Here is a 14522-nt window from a genome sequence, read left to right as displayed (position 1 = left end):
ACCATAAACTGCAGAAACCGTGTGATAAAAACAAAAGCCTTGGCGGCATATTAACATACAAAGGCACAAACACTCACACAAACACTGAGAGGAACTCAATCAAAAACCTATCAAAACAAGAGTCATACGCAAAGGCAGACAATATCTCCCTGCTCTGAAAACGGGAATAAATAGCCATGCTAACCCTCATCCATGGCAGTGTGTGTGTGTGTGTGTGTGTGTGCCATCAAATCAGCCGTTTAAAATCCTTGCACGGAACAAGGCACTGCATGTAATTCAATTGGGCCAATGAGCAATAGACAGGAATTTTCATAATTCTGTCGAAGTGGCGATACGGCTGGCTGGCAACCGGGACCACAGGTCGCCCATTTTGAGTGACAGATGGGATCAGCCAACCATAGAGCTAAGCAGAGCCACCACCCCGACCCTGACCCCTACACACTCACACATACACACACTGACACTGACAGGCCTGACAGGCACACACAGGCACTGCATTGGCATTAGCATGCTATCATGCTATCATGTTAGTACGCCACCACAGACCACAGAAGTGCCAGCTTGAAATAAAAAACAGAAAGAGAGAAAGGGTTGCAAGTAATAAAGAGTCATATGAGCTGACAAAGAGTAAAAACAGAAAAGAGAAGCAACAGAAATGTGATCCAGACATGTGAAGAGATCCATTGACGGTAGCAAAGGAAAATGTTTAGAGAGGCAGAGATAGAGAGATAGGCAGAGGGGAGATAGAGGAGGGGTGTTATAGACTGAGATACTTAAAGGGATGGATAAAGCAATGTTTCACATGATAAAGACAGAGAGAGACAGATAAAGACCGAGAGATATGTGGAGAGAAAGAGGCGACAGCGACAAGTGTAAAAGAGAAGCGGAGGAAGGAAGGAAGAAGAGTCTTGGAGGAGGGATGGGGGTTATGTGACATAATGATGAAAACGAGTTCAAGTTCTTTCACACTCACATAATTTGAGGAACGTATGGGAGAGACAGGGTGAGACAGATGAGACAGGTAGATAATATAAATCCCACTGCTGAGATGAATGTGTTTAACAAAATACCATTAACGAGCAGCAGGAGTTTGAGTTCTGATGGCTACACTGCTCATTTTAAGTGACAAAACTAAGTACAGTATACTTAAAAAATCTTTTTTTAAATTTTGTTTGTCTTTTATTTTTGAGTGTGCTGTTGATGCACACTATTGTCCCACAATGCATAAGAGAAAGGAAAAGGAGGTGATACAGCTGCAAAAGATGTTAACAAATCGGGGAAGGTGGTGAGATGGCTCAAGAAAGCTCTCAATAAAACAAAACAATAAATATAAAAATATTTGAAAACCGTTGGCTTTTATTAAGTCACAGCTTGATTGACATCTGAGAGTGCATGTATTGTATCATTCTTGTTGGCATATGAATCTAACAATAGCAGCAAACAGTATACTATAAAGATTAGGGATAGACTGATTATCGGCCCTGGACGATTATCGGGCCAGTTTGCCGATCATCTGTATCTGCGTTTTATTTGCCTGATAACCGATAGTTAATAAATAAAAAAGTGCGCTACTTTGGCTCCGCTACAGCTCTGTGTCTGTCCCTCTGCTTCGATTTCACTCACCACCGAGTCTGACTTAAAGTACAATTCCGGCGTAAAATGAACCTAGGTTCAGACAAGTCTGCCACCGGTGATATGAATATCAACTAGGGTTGGGTATCGTTTGGATTTTTACAATTCTGATGCCGAACCGGTACTTTTAAAACGATTCCGATTCCTAAACCGATTCTTGAAAAAGTGTAAAATGAATGAAAATGAATGAAAATGAATGAAAATGAATGAAAATGAATGAAAATGTGTTTACTAGCGATTACGTGCAGTGAATGGTTAATATGCTTTTACGTCCGTTTTGGTGAGCCCAGAGGGAAAATGTGGCATTTTAAAAGTAGCCTACATTTACGGTAGCTAGCTAACAGTAGTGTGATATTTTTACTTCCGTTTCGGAGCGACAGAGGGAAAATATTTCAGTCGACACATTAAGTGGAACCGAAATGAGGAACCGAAATTTGCGTTCTAATCCGGTCCGATTCCTACCGGTTGCGTAGGAACTGGTTCCATAGTGGAACTGGGTTTCGGGAACCCAACCCTAATATCAACTCTCCTCATTTTTGTAACATACAAAGTTGACGTCTGAGTCACATCTAAACTGAGCTCACAGCACAGCCAACAAGACGTTATCATTACATTCAGGACCAAAACAAATCAACCAGCTTCTTTAGCTCCGTGTAGTGATGAGATTAGTCGCTCACAGACAATACCACGTGCACTCATCTCTCGTATACAGAATAAGATGGGAACACCATTCTTGATTTGTGAATTGCAGGCGAAGGCGAGTCCCTTAATGCAAATGTGAGGCGTCGGAGGGACGGACCAGCATCAACAGGTTCATAATTAAACTTAATGGGAAAGAAGAGGGGATGCATCACCAAACGTTTCATCATCCTCGCATCTCTACCCCCCTCCGCCTCCAAGGTGACGGTGCTCTCTGTCGCTCTCTAGCTCTCTGTGAGCTCTCTTTCTCTCGCTCTTCCCCCTCCTCATACATCGGGAGGCCCTTGACACCTCAAGGGATGAGTTGCCCTTGAAGGACTGGAAGAAAGAGTGAGGGACAGGAGGAGTGATATACAGGAGGACTCTCAATAATGACGAGCCAGTAACCTGAACCTAGACGCATCAAGCCAAGACTAAATATAAAAACAAAGAAACGCTGTCACACTCTGGCAACAAAGAAAATCAAAGCTGCAGATTCATTTGCTGGTATTCTGTTTGTATGAAATAGGGTGCACTTCATATACCGCGCAGTTTTTTTTATTCCCAAATGAAAACACAAGCCTGTCTATTCGAAGATTGTGACTTGTCGACCTGGTGATAACATCAACATTGCACTGACGGCGAGTGAAAGCGTGCAGATAGTGTAGCTATCGAGTGTTAGACACGCAGGCGTGTTTTTCTATATTTTCATCTCGGATCCTTTTCTGAAGAATGCCAAACGTTGCTCTCTGCCCTCTGTCTGTCTTTCTTTATTTTTCCCTCTCTCTAATTCTCTGTTTCTGCTCACATCAATTGATGGCTGGCTACGACTAGCGCTGCCTGTGTTGTTCCAAGCATAGCCGTAATGGAGACATTTGGAGAGGCAGAGCAGGGCAGGTTAATGCTCTCTGTAATGTGTGTGTGTTAGAACAGCGATTTCTTTTCTTTTTTTTTGCGAGAGGCTCTGGGCCCTGTGCCACCGGCTCCAAATGTTTTTCCCCTACTAAACTCCTGACCCCAATCTGTGGCCAAGAAAGACAGAAGAGAGAGGGGAAATTGAGAAAGGAGAAAAAAAAAGCAAATGTGATTCATGGGGGGTCAAAAAGGATCTGAATGAGCGAGGGAGAGAGGGTGCAGATGCTGATACTGAAGGAGTTATAGCAGGCTTTCCCAAAGAGAGAATGTGAGACAGAGTAAATAGATCATTGATCCTTTGAAATGTATCTTGACACAGAATTTCTCAATGTTTATATCTGCCATTTAGTGGGGAGAAGGCCACCTAATGCTAGATCTAACTCAAACTAAATTCCGTCTTGACAGATAGAAAATTAATCATCATTAAATTACAAAGAGGAGAAGAAGGAAAGAAGGCCCGCGACACATGTACAGTAAACATCACAATTCAGCAAAAAATACCCCCCAAACTACTTTCAGATCAGTCATTTCGGCACACGGCAGCGTTTTCCACCACTCGCAGTGATGACAGGCTCGAACTTGTGTAGGAGTCATGTCAATTAGATCTGAACAGGGAGGAGAGATGGAGGGAGGAAGGGAGAGGAGGGAAGGGAGCTTCTAGTTGAAACACGCTTGTTCATCATTAGTGGTTGACATCAGCGCCGGAGATTATACTCGTATTTGACATCCCCTGCTGTGAGGCTGTCTTTCTTGGATGCGGACGCTCGCTAGGTGTTGCTGTGTTAAATGACAGCGACACCGCCGATTGTCGAGTTCCTTCAGGTCAGCGTGGATACTGTGCTGTGTGTTAGAGATGAATCAGCTGGTTGGGATGTGAGCAGGACGGGGTTAGAGGGTCACAGGCAGGTATGGGCCTATGTTTGTCCATGACACCTTTGGAAGTGTCAGTCCCTCAGTTTCAGCTTTTCTTCAAACTGTTACACAAGGTGTCGATTCAACTTTATGGTCATTAGAACTGTATTGCATTGCACTGAGAGGGGTTTCTATTACTTTGTCCACCCCATTTATATCAGTGACGGTAGGCCAAATAAGAGAAACACCTCTCTGTGTAACGCAATACAGTTCAACAGCACCACAAGCCCCGGCCTCCAAAATGACCACAAAGTTGAATCAACACCTCTAGTTTTAGCTAGGTGTACCTAATAAAAGGGCAACTGGGTGTTTAATTAACGGATATGAATGAACTGTCACATCAACCAGCTTGATAGGAATTTTATGTTAGAGACATACTGTACAATCACTAAATACCAAAACACATACACAGCGCCAAGTTTCCACATTGACCCAAAAGATCTATAAACCGCATTGGCCTTCACATATGATGATGACGATGTTTTTAACATTCAACACTTTCTGTCTCTCGGGCTTCTTTCTCTGGTAGTTGTGGAGAAAAACCGTAGTAATCTGAATGCAATTTAACCTCCCAAGAGCATTCACGATGTTTGGCTAATAATAATCTACTATGATTATCTACTAGGGCTGGGCGATATGGACCAAAAGTCATATCCTGATATATTTCGGCTGAATATCGATATACGATATATATCCCGATATTTTTTTCCGCAAAGTGAGAGCAAATGTTCAGTCAAAGCCAAAATCAAATATGACATGTCACAAGTAGTTTCATAGAGACAGTTGCAAAATCAAATACATAATGAACCGGTTTCTTCACCTGGTTCATGATTAAATGCTCAGCTGTTCAAATAACAATAAAATGTAAACCTAAATACTGTATAACAGGAGTACCTTTTTTGAAATCAAAGCTCCATATTTGTGATTCGTTCCAAAGGTCAATTAAGCTTTTGATATTAATATAATCTACTTTGTTCAAAATGTAATGCCTCATGCCTGTAAGCCTAGGTTTATAGTCCCATTCTTCCACTTGATACTGCTTCCACTTAAGTAAACTAAAAGATGAACTATCGACTACAAAACAAAGAAACTAATTAATGTGTTAATACAAAGAATATTTATTATGATCGGTTCACAGATCCAGAGTCCAAACGGAAACTTCACCCTTCTGAACTAAGAGTTTCTGCTTCAAGGTGAAGTTTAAAACAGACTGAAATGTCCAGGCTCATTCCTCCACTATTTATTTCTGTATGTATTTATGCGTTACATGTCATTTTAACGGGCACTGAGCTCCAGATCCTGCAGCCGCAGACGGTCTCTGCTGCCCCGCTGTAGCTTCTCTCCGTCCGCCTGCCGCCCGGCAAACTTAGTGGAACTTTCCGCCCGATATCGACATACAGGTTGTCCTGGACTACGTGTAAGATCCTACCGATCACCACTCTGTCTTTGGCTGGTCCGATCCGGATCAGCGGGGACAGCGCAGCAGCGAGGCGGCCGTGTTTTTGCCCGGGGAAAGAGACGCTGCGGCCGGCCACGGAGCTCTCCGCCTCCCGCTGCCGCCCGGAGCTCAGGTTGCTGGTCAAGGCGGCATACATAAATCATAAAACACATTGTCACCTGTTAAATGTTATTCATTGCTGTTTGTTCTTTTCATTTCCTCTATCGAACATAATTAAGCAGTACAAAAGTCCGGCATCTTTAGCGTTGATCTGAATGCTTCGCACCCCTGTTCCAAGATGGCGGCGGTTTTGACGTATGTTTAGAACCTCAAGGCGACATCTGTGTATATATCTATGGGAGCAAGGATCACATTTGAACTATATCGATATATGCGATATGGTCTAATTCCATATCTCATTTAAAAATATATCGATATATTTTTTATATCGATATATCGCCCAGCCCTATTATCTACTACAATTCTCTTGAGAGGGTATAATGGAATTTAAAATACTCAAACAGGTTTACAGTGTTTTATTTAAATAACTCAGTTGTATGAAGAGACTGTATTTAATACTTTAAATATTTATAATTTATTTATTTAGCACTAATCTTATAAGGTGTTGCAAAAGTGGGGTCATCTCAAAATTTATAGTGACTTATATTCAAGTCAATACAGTGTGTTAGATGTACTTTGAAGTAGGGCTGAGCAATATATCGATATTATATCGATATCGTGATATGAGACTAGATATCGTCTTAAATTATGGATATCGTAATATCCTGATATGACACAAGTGTTGTCTTTTCCTGGTTTTAAAGGCTGCATTACAGTACAGTGATGTCATTTTCTGAACACACCAGACTGTTCTAGCTGTTCCATTATTTGCCTTTACCCACATAATTATATCAATATGATGATTATTTATCAAAAATCTCATTGGGTACATATTTTGTGAAAGCACCAATTGTCAACCCTACAATATCGCCACAATATCGATATTGAGCTATATGGTCAAAAATATTGGGATATTTGATTTCCTCCATATCGCCCAGCTCTACTTTGAAGTCTATATAACTGGGCTCCATCTTCATCTTCTCATCTCATACCAATCTTACACCAAATGGATGGATGTGAGCAATGCACAGGGGCTGAATCAAGGTTAAAGCTTGATCATGCCAATCTATGCCTTCTCAGATCTGTTTTCAAATGTTGATGGTGTGTCACGTCTCTTCATTTCTCCGCTTTACAAATGAAGCCCAGAAACCGAGATGCCGGAGCAGACTTGACCTGTGTTAAAAAAAAAAAAAAATCTATCTCTAATCTGAAAGAAAACTGAGCGGAATTCTCGGTGAGCCAATTAGAGCAGCGACTAATCCCCTAGTAACTCGGCAAAGACGTAAAGCATCCCTTTGTTTCCTGTCTCTTCCTTAGTTCCTCCGTTTCGCTCCACTTTCATCTCTCTGCTCTTTTATCTTATCAATAGGCACATATAGAGCACACAGACCATGCCGAGCCTGGTTCTTTCAAAAACACTCCGTCTGTGACGTTTTACACTGACTGCCTGCATTCAACACTAAATTATATCAAATTCCAACATCACTTCATCTGCCTGTTCAAGAATGATGGAGTTTGCGGCTCATACAATAATGCAACACCAAGAAAAAACTGACAGCTGGGTTGGTAATTTTACTAATAGCTCAAGAATGTATAATCCACTGTGTAATATCATACTGTAAACATATCACCATTTAGTTTTTTTATACATTATATGCATTTCATGCTAGTCCTGAGTGCACACAGAATTTACTAATACATGCCCAAGTCTGTGTTTTGCTATCTTTCTTTATGTCAGATCTAGCATATACAAACTTTACATATAATTGATAGTGTCGCTTCAACTGGTCTGTGAAAGGGGAGGTGTTTTCTCCCCACAGTTAATGGCCACGTAGCATCGTCTCCACGTGGCGTCTGATTGGCTGAGAGCCACTCTACAGCAGCGGGGTAATAAAAGTTACAAATGAGAGCAGGCTATTAGAGCCATTGACGTGCGTAGGCTAGCTTGCTAATTAATTGATCCTGAAACTTCATCTATTCTATAGCCAGAGAGGAACCCTTAATTAATCAGCCTTTCCATAGCGTTGTCCTTTTTTCTTTCAATCCTTTTCTCTCTCCTCTTTTAACCCCCCCCCCCCCTTTGCTCTCTCTCTCTCTTAATGTATTTTTTTTAATTGTGAGGTGAAAATGCCCAGGGTCCCATGGGCTGGCATGGAGTGCAGGTCCGGAGTTGTGGAGGAGATAAAAGACAGAAAGAGTGTGTTGTGTGGGTGTGTATCTGGATGGTTGAGATGTGTACTTTGAACAGCAAGCCTCCTGAAAGGGAGGGGGCGTGACGAGGCTGGAGTGGTCCCCTTTGTACCCCCAACACTCCTCTCCCTCCATCTTTCCTGGCAGAGGGGCTGATTTATAGGGGCTTCCCAGCCATCCGTCAGAGCCAGCAGCGCTAGCTGCATTAACCCCAGAGACAACCCCAGCACCCGGGGCCCCTAAGTGCTTCCAAGTGGCCCTCGTTCTCCCCACTGGTGAGGAACCCCCCCACCCAGGCTCAATCGATGTCGTAAATTACCCATCTAACTCCCTGAAGTCGATAGTCCACAAGACGATGTTTGGACAGATAAGGGTTTTTTGGTTTTTTTTTTGCAGCTTTTTGTTTTAATAGGAACTTCAAAGCCCAATCCATATTTTTCTGGCTATGGTAAGTATACTTACTAATTCAATTTGAACGCGTGCCTGCTAGAAATAGAACCGACGCCTATTTTTCACGCGACACACAAGCGTGTTGGAAGCGTTTCCAGGCAAAATAGAATAGGAAAAGATGTTTATGTGTCATTTAGACACAAATACATATTAATAAATGACATGTTGATGTTTGAAAGTATCTAGGTTTTGATATAAATGCAGATATAAATGTAATTAAAAAAAAAATTGATTTTCTAATATTGCACCTGTCAATACAGAACAAAATATTCTGTAGCCTATTTTGCCGTCAATACTGCCGACGTTGTCTTTGCTGTAATCAAATCAGTATATATTTATGTTTAACATGGTATTTCATTTTATCAATGGGAAACCTTGTGTACAGACAAGGCTAGCAGCAGCAGCGCATCAGACACGTTTCTGGTGTGTAAAGACAGAAAAATCCACGCAGCTGACACGCAACAGAAACGCCACGCTCACGCCACGAAGCCAGTGTGTAACCGGTCTAAGCCTCTGGCTTTACCGTAAATCTATGGCAACGACTTTGACGAGTTCACCTCAAACTCCCAAACCGCAAGTAAGTTTGTTTCTCTCTGCCGTTGTTTCTTCACATAGAGCCTAACGTTAGCTATGATAGCTGACATTAGCGCAAAACCGCAAACCTCTGCAAAACGTCAGTTAAGTTAACTTTAGTCTATATCGACAACGTTCCACTTCCGGGAATGTTCAGGTGGTGCTGGAAATTCCGCCGGATGTCCCTCATTTTAGGCCAGATGTCCCACACCATCCGCTTTCTTTGTGTTAGCATTCTAAACTCCGGTGGATTTAGGAGGAATATGGTAGCTAGCTAGATCTGTCGAATCTAAGTTTTCTGTTGCACGACTAAAACAACTTTTGAACGTACAGGTTTCACCAAAAGCAAGTTCCTTCCCGAGGCTATTTCTGTCCGGCCCATGACGACTGTGATTGGTTTAAAGAACGGAGTGTCTATTTACACCCCCGGTACGAATAGCCTCGGCCACACAGCTGAGCTATTTACACCCTGTGACGTAACAACAAAAAAACGTTACTCGCGTGCACCAAAATCATCACAATTGAATTTCTAGCGGAAAATGGATACTACAGTTGCGCGTTCTGTCTTCAGTGAAAGCATACAATCGTTAGTTTGTTAATTAGTACCTATTTTTTTGTATACAGTATGGTTACCTAGCAACCGAGGCTTGAAGAAACCAAGTGGTAAACAGTTGTTCAACTTCCTGAAAGAACTGCCAGGTGAGTGGTTAGTACGCTTACCTTTGGTATGGGAGTTTGGAGTTCAATTCCTCTGTGTGGTGATTTTATTTTTTTAAATTTGGATTTGAAGATTTTTTTTGAAATATCATGAATATGCCTGCTCTGGATGGGTTGGTTAGGTTTAGGCAAGAGGATTGGGATTGGTTATGGTTAGGGAAAGAATGTCAGGGCGATAATATTCCAAAAAGGTGTAATACATGAGTAGTATGGATAACTGTGTGTAAATATATGCCAAGGTACTGTAAATACACAGGGGTGCAAATAGCATACATTGATATTTGTACCAGACGGGGTATTAATAGAACACATTGCTGTGTGCACCGGCGGGGTACAAATAGCATTCATTTCTAATTGCACCAGGGTACGAATAGCACTTCTAATTGCACCAGGGTGCAAATAGCATACACTGCTAATTGCACCAGGGTACGAATAGCATTTCTAATTGCACCAGGGTGCAAATAGCATACACTGCTAATTGTACCAGGGGTGCAAATAGCATACATTTCTAATTGTATCAGGGGTGCAAATAGCATACACTTCTAATTGTACCAGGGGTGCAAATAGCATACACTGCTAATTGTACCAGGGGTGTAAATAGCCTCACCCTTTAAAGAAATGCCAACAAACCAGAGCACGTTTGTCTCCCATCCTGGAATGCTGTGTGGACTAGCCAGACCCTCCTCCACAGCGCTGTGAAGGAAGGTCTGGCAAAGCAAGACTAAGTTAACTTTAACCAGCCCGGTTCTATGTAAAAAAAAAAAAAAAAAAAAAGTTTGGGAAAAAAAGCGGACACTGAAAAAAGGTGACATGAAGAAAAACATCATAAGATTGTCATTGAAAAACATACTGTATCAGAATGCTTAAATTATTAACATATATATGATTTTTTTATTATTAAGAATTTAGTTTAAATAATAACTTTATTAAATGTCTAGAGCGGTTTTTGAAAAGCAATGAATTGCAGAGTTGAGAGTTTCATGACACTGATTTTAATTTAGTGGTTTAAGCTGTTTTTAAAACCACTGTAAAACATGTTGTTGTATTGCAAAAATTAAACACATGAAGTTAATAAAAACAAAAGGACAAGAGATTTATTTTAGGAATGTACACAGCTTGCCCAGTTGAATGGAATACAGACGTTTTAAAGAATACAGACGTATTATATTCTTGTTTTGCCTGCTGATCATTCCTGATTAAGGATGTTTCCTGAAAAATAATCTTTAAAAATAGTGTGACTCAAAAAAAGGTAAACAAAGGCATGAAGGACAGAAGGCGTGTGAAGGGGTGTTGTGGTTTGAATTGACCGTCCAGGCTGCGGGTCAGCCACATTTCCACTTGACTTTAAATGCTTGGCTTCTATTAAGTTGGCCCAGTGTGTGAGGAACAAACAAATGGTTTCTGCCTGACTGCTTGACACATTACCCACCCCCCCACCCACACACACACACACACACACACACACACACACCTCTATTCTTTCTATTCTACCACTATTTCTTTCTCTCTTTCATTTTCCAGGATATCTTTTTTTCCTCATGCTCTGTCTCCAACTCCATCAACCCTCCCTCTTTTTTTCACATCAAACACTAATGTTTCCGTCAAATTCCCTTTCCTTTCTGTCTGCCAACTTTAAATCACAGGAAATTACGCTAAGAATTGGCGGGGAATTTTCTTCTTCTCTTTTTGCTTTCAACTTCATTCCCAAACAGACACTTTTCTCATGTGGCCTGTCAATCCCTAAGACACCCACGTCCTTTTTCTACTTCCTCCTCTTCTTATTTTTTTAATCTTCTGCTGATGTGTTTGTTCTGGTTCCCATCACTACACACACACACACACACACACACACACACACACACACACACACACACACACACAGTCTCTTACGCTCATTCACATGCACACTCTGTCTCTAACCCTTCGTAACACACTATGTCTGTGTCTCTCACAGACATGCACACAGACGCAGCATGACACTAACTACACCTAATGCAAGTTCTTGGCTTATTTGCTGGAGGCTGGTAGGAAAGTTTTTTTTTTTTTCTCTCTGAGACATCAACAGTAAGATCGGTGTCTGTGCTTGCCTTATATTGCTGGATCAAGGAAAGGAGGCCATGAGAAGAGTACCGAATTGGTAGTGAACTGCACTGTTAAGATTGTGTCACCGCGTGTGTGAAAGTGCATGTACGATCACGTCAACATGTGCATAGGTATACCGTCTGTGCAACCATGTAAGTGACTGAAGAGACAGAAAGAGCTCCAGACATTAAGCTTGAGGGCCTGAACAGGTAAACAAGGTCCCCCAGAAACAATGACTCAACCTGGACTGAAGGGTCACATATAGCCTCTGGGTTACATGTAGACCAATAACTCTATCACTGTAAACAATCAGATTAAGGTAACAGTTCAGACACATTGTTTCTATTAACTATAGAAGAGGTCTTTGTATAAGCTCTTACCTTTCTACCTCTGCTGCACAAGAGTTTTTATTGATATGTCAATGTGTCAATATAGCATGCAGGAGTTAGTGTGTTTATGTGTGCAAATGGCACTGTATGGCTATTACATTGTTTACGTAGCGGTGTATTTTAAGGTGTAAACAAATATACAGAAATGATAATAGCTGTTTGACATGATTTGTGGTTATACCTATGCAGAAATCCAAAGCATCAAACAATGCCATTGTCGCTGTTACTCTGGATAATACACCTACACTGCGGTTAACAATTTTCATAGGGATCAAATATTTCAGTGGAAAGTAGTTCCAATAAAAACAGACAGGTCTGTGGGTTTTCTTGAGTAATGGAAACACAAATTCTGAATATACAGTAGATGTTCTATCTTACCCCTATCACTAAGGGTAAGTTAGAAAATAATAACTTACCCTTTGACTAAAAAATTAAATACCTAATCAGGTGTCATCAGGCAAATGATTGTGAGTGCATCTGTAACATATATCCAAGCTGTAACAAAGATGAATTTTGACACAAATGTGTGAGTCTTATGAAAACGACGGATGTGAGCCCCTATGTATCTTATATTCAATACCTCCACTGGACGAAATGTATTGCTGTAGAGTTCTTACTTAATACGAGTGGGGCTTTATTTTTGCAGGATTTAATCATAATAATGAAAGGCAGTCAAAGAGGACCTTTTGTTCCTCTGCTAAAAAAAACCTACACACACTCTCACTCTCACTCTCACACACACACACACACACACACACACACACACACACACACACACACACACACACACACACACACACACAGTCACTCAGTCCTGGGGAAATCACAGAGATGGACGTACACACATATCGTTGTTGACGTCACGTTGCCTGGCAACATCCCAGCATGCTCGACTGTGACTGAGGTCTCAGCCCTGAAGCGCAGTGCATCATGGGGGATTGTGTGTGCTGTGTCTTACATCACCCACAATCCCCCCTTGCTGATGCAGCCGCAGTCAAGACGGTGAGAATGTTCTTTGCAGCTAATCTCAGGGCAGTTTAAATAACATCTGAGGTTAAGAAAGGGTGGCTGATTGCTCCATCTCCAGACACGGCTGCAATCATGTCCATCTGAACTGCATTTGGTGCATCTTTTGATATGTAATTCATAATTACTTTAAGACTTGATATACAGTAAATTTTGCAGTACACATCTGGGGTATTAATTTTTAGCCCTCCCCTCTCCTCCCTGATCAGACCCCTGACTGCTTTTCTGTAGGTGAGGCTCATTACGCTCATCTGAGAGTGTGGAATTAAACCTCCTCCTCAGAACTCATTACTGTGAGCTAGATTTCACCGGCTGCAGATAGGCAATGCGGTGGTGCTGCTTTTAAAGCCAGAGCCAGATAATTAGAAATTTTAGAAGCACATTTCCCATGGCTATAGCCAGAGTGAACAACTAATTCTATTTGAACTAATTACGTTCCATAGCGCTACGTTTGGGCTATGTAATACGCCAGAGGATTTCATCACAAAGCAGTACCAGGGATGTCATTTTGCGCGCGTTACTGACTGTACGTCATTATGCGTCAACATTACTCTCTATGCACAGCCTGTCTTCACATATACACCCCCGCTCGCTCCCAATTGGGTGTATTTCATACCGCAAAACCCCTGAGCAGGCTCAGTACTGCTTGTTTTGTGAGTGTGTTGACATCATCAAAATGCGCCAGATGAGGTTTAGACCTGCAGCTTGGGTAATGAAGTCTAAGATGAAGTCTCCCTAATAGGACTGCAGAGCTCAGTTTGACCACTGAGACAAAATGAATTACATTTGAGTAAATGAGTGGTTTAGCATGACACATTAAACTTCTTTGGCAATTTGTGTTATTATTATTTCTATATCTCTTTTTTGGTATTGTGATAAGAGTAAGCTTAATAAGTTCTGTATTTAGCCTACAACTTTTTGGCCATTGCTGTAATGTTTTTTTTGACATTCACTCTTAAACACATACACACACACAAATAAATACATTAATACAAAATATAAATGTAATCTTTACATTATAAAGCTCCTCCAAAGCACAAAAGAAATTATACAACTGTTGTTGTACAACAACATCTTCCCTAATTAATGTTAAAATTGTAGGTGAGAGAGTCTATCTGCATATAAATACATAAGCATAACACACCAATTTTCTCTGCTACTGCATGTACGCACATTCCTACAATATTTTCAGACATTGTAAGAAGTTTGTCAGTCTATCTGTGTTTACCTTCTCTCTTTCTGTGGTCTTGCTATGTGTGGAAGCTAGCTCGCCCTAATAAGAGGTGTCCAAGTCCAGACCAACAGTGCAGGCTGACTAAATATAGCAGGCGGTGACAGCAGGGGACACTCCCCCGTTCTCTTGCTATGGCGCTCAGTACTGCTGTTTCACTACACTAATG

The 14522-nt window shown here is 41.4% G+C and overlaps 1 protein-coding gene across 9 annotated transcripts in view; it reads right to left on the bottom strand.

The window, feature by feature from the left end:
• The window catches only part of LOC114546385 (AT-rich interactive domain-containing protein 1B), a 207639-nt gene that overhangs the window by 136315 nt on the left and 56802 nt on the right, over positions 1 to 14522 (bottom strand). The gene's annotated exons all lie outside the window — the stretch shown is intronic.

The sequence above is a fragment of the Perca flavescens genome, chromosome 20 (assembly GCF_004354835.1).
Source record: "Perca flavescens isolate YP-PL-M2 chromosome 20, PFLA_1.0, whole genome shotgun sequence".
NCBI classification, from domain to species: domain Eukaryota; kingdom Metazoa; phylum Chordata; class Actinopteri; order Perciformes; family Percidae; genus Perca; species Perca flavescens.
This window is presented reverse-complemented; position numbering and strand designations above follow the sequence as displayed.